Raw genomic sequence first — 6,000 nt, forward strand, 5'->3', positions numbered from 1 at the left:
TCTTCCAGCTGAGGCCTAAGTTCTGCAAATTCATAACATCCATTCCAGAGAGCCAGTGATGCCCAGGTATAGGGCTTGGAAGGCCCAAGAGGAATGTTCTCTGGTGGGGGCTGTGGTAACAAGACTGAGCTCTTGGGCACAGGGTGGTGATTTCTTGATCAGTATCTGGATTGGCTGGGCTAGTGGCACAGGCAGCAGAGTCCAGCATTTTAGTGTTGGTAGAGATAATGGTGTCCTTCCTCCATGGTCCTGTCCTTCCATTCTGTGATGTGACACAGGCAGGATGCTGGTCTTATAGCCCACGCCTCATTCTTTAGTGTTTTTGGTAGTTCTGTGAACTTAAACTTGCTAGAGTTTGTTTCTTTTGCTTTCAGCTGAAAATCTTGATACACCCTGAGGGACCTGGCTTCCCCAGCTTTCTTATCTGGTGACATATTCTCCCTCTTTCAAGGTGCTAGGCATCATCTTGCCGTAGGGCCTTAGCAAATGCTGTTCCCTCTACCTGGAACATCCTCTCCCCACCTCTCTCTACTTACCCATGGACTAATTCCTATTCAGCCTTCAAGTTTCAGCTTGCATGTCACCTGCCCTGCCCCACCCCCAGCTTAGGCTCTGTCCTTCTATTTTATGCTTTGTCTACATTGGCATTTTCCTTTGTAGCATTTTATCACAGTTGGAATGAGGTCCTCTATGACATGAAACTGTGTCTCATTCCAGGGTTCTAGCATACAGTGGGGGCTAAGGAAAAATAAATTTCCCTTCCCACCTCTCTAGGGACCTATCTTAATAGCTCTCTGCCAGGCACTGCTCAGCCTCTATTAAATTTCCTGACTTTCAAGGAATATTTTCATTCAGGTGCAAGTAAGATATCCCAACTCAAATGGACTTACAAAAAATAGTGAGTTTATTGACTTAAGCAATTTAAAAATGTTGGTTTATTTATTTTGAGAGAGAGCGAGCATGAGTGGGGGAGGGGCAGAGAGCGAGCAAGAAAGAGAAAATCCCAAGCAGGCTCCATGCTGTCAGCGCAGAGCCCTATGTGGGGCTTGAATTCATGAATCATGAGATCATGACCTGAACTGATATCAAGAGTTGGACGCTTAACCAACTGGGTCAACCAGGTGCCCCTGGCTTATGCAATTTTAAAGTCCAGAGGTGGATCAGGCTTTAGGAATAGCTAGACCAAGACTCTCTCTTTTTCTTTCTTTCCTCTGGCTCCATTCTGTGGCAGGTGCTTCCCAAGAAGTAACAAAGAAGGCTAACCAACAGCTCTGCGCTCAAAACCTTCCCATTTAGCAACTCTTTCCCAATTGTTCTAGCAGAAGCCAGGGGGGTGGAGGTCATCTCGAGCCAGACCACATCAGCTGAGGATGGGATTCCTCAAGGAAGAAGAAAGGTAAATAGATACCAGGAGACCAAAACAAGGTATGGTTACTAGGTGTGATCCTGGAAGTCTTTCTGCAAAATAAACCATTCCCACACATAGTGATTTGAAACATTTACTATTTGTCAAAATTCTGTGGATTAGGTGGGCTCAGCTTGGCAGTTCTCTGGCTAGCCTCTTCTGAGGTTGTTTATGCTGGTGGCATATATATCTTCTTAGGTAAGTGGAGGTCACTGGGTTGATGAAGAAGCTGAAACATGTATTAGTACTCCTGGGGTGGGGGGAAACAGTACTCCTGGTTATGATAGAAATCCAACTTAAGTTGACTTAAAGAAAAAGAGTATTGACTGGTAACTAAAAAGTCCTGAGAGTATTAGCTTCAGGCCTCGTTAGATCTAGGTGTTCATCAGAAACCAGTCTCTTCCCAACTCTCAGCTGTTTTCTCCTGTGATGATTTAATTTTCACACAGATTGTCTTTATGTAGTGGCAAAGATGATTACTAACAGCTCCAGAATTATTCTGATTGCCCAGGCTTGGGTCACAAGTTCATCCCTGGAACTAGGGACTGGGGTCAGTCTCTCAGAACCACAGGATAGAAGAATGGAAGAGAGATGTTACCCAAGGTAAAAGAGTGAAAGAAAGGCTGATGAGTAGGGCCAACATCAGGTGTCCTCCCAAGCAGCTGACTAAATTACAGTCTTCAAACAGTGTCCTCTGGAAGGAAATGTTCTGAGGGAAGGGCAAGATGGCCTTTGGAAGTAGAGGTGTGCTAACAAAGACTTGGGAACACAGGGGTCAAATCCCTCCATGATTACTTCTTGGTTGTGTAAGCTCTGCAAGGTTTCACCTCTGAATTTCTGCTGTGAAATCAAGCCTTTTTCAGGTTGTCTTGAGGGCTAAATGAAATATCAAATACAGGAGCTCAGAAGTCATCCTATTCTCTTCAGTATTCAAATAGTAAGGTCCTGGCGCAGGTCTACTTTGCCCAGTAAAAAAAAAAAAAAAAAAAAAAAAAAAAAAAAAAAAAAAAAGGAGCGTTCTCCACCTAGTGGCCATCAGGGTCACCGCGCTGTAGCATTGACCCATTTACAGAACCCTCTAAGGTTTCTTGTGAGCCCCTGGACAGATGAAGCAGAATTTGTGGAGGACAGTGAGCCTGCGAGTGCCAGAACAGGGATATGCCTGCCCTTTCTGTAATGTGGACTTGCATGGGGCAGAGTAGGTGAGGTTGTTAGGTGGACAAATGGTCAGAAGTAGAAATTGTTTTTTCCTATTCTATTTGACACTAATGACGGCTGATCAGAAGGTCTGGATAGGGATGGGAACAGCTCATCTGGTAGAGGCTTTGGTGAAGGGTTTCTTTGTTACCTGCTTTGGGAAGAACCCCTAGCTGCCCATCACTGCCTCTGTAGTACTTGGGCTCAAACTGTGATTTCTTACAACTTCTGAGCCAGACAGAAAATAGGAGGCTTCAGGTCACATGAAGCTGGTGACAGGGTGCAAGACCAACACCCAAGAACCCTGAATCCGAGTAGTGTCCCCTGTGACACACTTCATGGTTGCTGTATGTCTACATACATAACTCTATGTCTGCACTTACGGGTTATTACATCCCAACACCTGCTTTTCATCCAGCTCAGGGCTAAGAGCTTTACATGCATAATTCTCCTCAGGTGTCATTGGCTGCAGAACCTGAGGTGCCCCTGAGGTTCCTGGGATAAGATGAGGTTCCCTAGCAGTGAAAGGTGGCTTCTTGCTGGAGCCCAGGGAAGAACCACCTCTGGCCAGCATGTTGCCCCCCTCCTCTCATCAGATTGAATTAGGTTTCTGGCATTTCATAACTCATTGAGACTTAATACAGGACTCTGCCAGATGCCATCTGCCTCCAGACTCACCTCCCCAGGAAGACCCAGAGATTACTTCAGGCCAATAATAGAAGGAGCAGCAGTCATCATTTACATAGTATCTACCATATGTCAGGTACTGTAATTGTTTCATATGTATCTATTCTTTTCATTCCCACAATAACCCATACGGTAGGTACTAGTGTTTCACCCTTAAGTACAGGTTAGCTCATCAAGATCACACAGCCCCACAGAGCTAAGATCTGAACTGCAGCTGCCTGGTTCCAGAGCCTGGTTTTTTTTGCTGTACACTAGACTGCCTCTCCCGCCATGAGACCTTCCTTAGCCACCAGAGCCATGAGCAGGAGCTCCCTCTGATGTTTACCTGCTGGATTGTGTATTGTGGGTCCTGGGCACTGACATCAGAGACCATTCCAGGCTAGAGAAATTCAAACCTGATCTCAGGAATGCTTAGAGTAAGAGGAGCTCTGATATGAAGTCAATATGAACCCTTGGGTTCAAAGTCCCATGTGCCACCAGAATGTCCAAAATTAGAAAGACTGACAACACCAAATGCTGGTAAGTTGGTAGAACCACTGTGGAAAACCATTTGGTAGTATCTAGACAAATTAAACATACACCTATCCTATAATGCAGTGATTCTACTCCTGGATATATGTGTGCACATGCACACCAAATGACACATACAAAATTTTTCAGAAGAGCTTTATTTATAATAGTTCAAAACTAGAAATAACCCAAGTGTCCATCAACAGAATGGCTAAATTGTGGTGTATTCATATAACGGACTACTACTACAGAGCATGAAAAAAAAAAAAACTTCTGACACACATACACACACAAACATGGATGAATCTCACAGACATAATATTGAGCAAAAGAGGATGTGATTCCATTTTTATAGAATTCAAGAGCAAGCAAAACTAATCTAGGGGGATAGAGGTGAAAATAGTGTTTACTTCTGGGAGATAATAACTAGGAAGGGAAACAAAGGAAACTTCTAGGGAGCTGGCAATGTTCTGTATCTTGATCTGGAGGGTGACCACCCAGATGTACACATACATGTAAGGATTCATCAAATTGTGCTCTAAAAACTGGAGCACGTTACTAAATATATCTCAAAAAGTTAGGGAAAAAGTGATATTTCAAATACAGACAACTTCTGGGTATGGCTGACAAGTTATTTTTGCCTACCCACATCCATTCTTCTCCCTTAGTCTGAAAGGAGCCCCACACTTTCCTCTTTTCTGTTTCAGTCAATGTGTTTTAGGTGTAGCTCACTCTTTCTCAGGCCCCAAATCAGGGGCCTAGTCGCAGTGATTGGTTTAAGAACTGGAACAGGGCCAAGCTGGTTAATGAATGAATCCCAGAATTTTTTTGTTGGAACTAGTAGGAAAAGATGATCTTTCCAATGTAGTTGCCTCTCCATCAGGAGACAAGCCTGGAGCTGCCAGTGGCCATCTTGCTACCTTCTGGAGAGAGTTGGCCTGAGAAAGAGGCCACACAGAGGAAAGCAGAGTGAAATTAAATTCTTCCTGATGACAGTGTGTCAGTACCTGGATCTAGCCATCCCTGTACTGAAATTTTTCATTAGGTGAATCAATAAATTTCCTTTTTTAGCTAACCACTTTGATTTCAGTATATTTTAATGTTTATTTTTGAGAGAGAGATAGAGTACGAGCAGGGGATGGGCAGAAAGAGAGACACAGAATCCGAAGCAGGCTCCAGGTTCTGAGCTGTCAGCACAGAGCTGGACTTGGGGCTCGAACTCACGAACTGTGAGATCATGACCTAAGCTGAAGTCGGACACTTAGCCAACTGAGCCACTCAGGCATCCCATCAGTTTCTTACAGTTATAAACTGGAGTCTAATAAACTGGGAATCTTGGGTAAAATTATGAGAAATATGGGGGAGCTTGGAATAAAAAATAACCACTGACCCTTGTCCAATCTGTTTTGTGGCTGCTTGCTCTATGAGCCCATGGCCCTGTCAGATGGTAGGTGAGGCAGGCCCAGGGGTTATATCAGAAGGATTCTGGTCCTTTTTGGAAAGGGTACTGGACGAGGAATCTGGAGAACTGGATTCTACTCTCCATTTTGTTGCTTCTTAGTGCCAGGACCTTGGATAAAATAGTACATCACTTTGACCCTTTTCTATAAAATGGAGTATCATTACCTAGCTCAAAAGGCTGTTATGCAGATCAAATGCAAGTTTCCCAACTTCTCCAGCTTTTTCATACCCTGAGGTGAGTTAAGACCTTTATCCTGGGCATTCTTGCTGGGCTCTGTAGGACCCTCTGACCATTGCCATAATGATCTTTAACAAGTATGTGAGCTTCCCAAGAGCAAGAAAGTGTTCATCCCTGTGCCCTCTTGCCGAAAGGGCTGGGCACGCAGCTAACAGGGACTCCTGAATCCAGACTAAGGTCTTGCAGGCCAAGGTTCATGATACAGCAGCCCACCCACCCTTCTGCCCTTCATTTCCTTGCGTGATAGATGAGGCTGATTCGGACATCCTGGATAAATTAGAAGGATTGCAGGGAAATTGCTGAGACAGTCTGGGCTTTGGAAGCTGAGAGCTGAGAACCCACCCTGGGGGCCACGTAGGGCCTTTCCCAGCTGGTCAAGAGCAGGTACACAAGAAAGGCTTGCTGAGTGAAGAATGGGAGCTGAGGCTGCCTGGGAACCTTCCTCAGGTCTGGCTGTCTGAAACTAAGGTTGACAAAAGGCTCCTGAGGCCATCACACTCAC

Source organism: Acinonyx jubatus, chromosome A1 (genome assembly GCF_027475565.1).
Source record: "Acinonyx jubatus isolate Ajub_Pintada_27869175 chromosome A1, VMU_Ajub_asm_v1.0, whole genome shotgun sequence".
Lineage (NCBI taxonomy): Eukaryota > Metazoa > Chordata > Mammalia > Carnivora > Felidae > Acinonyx > Acinonyx jubatus.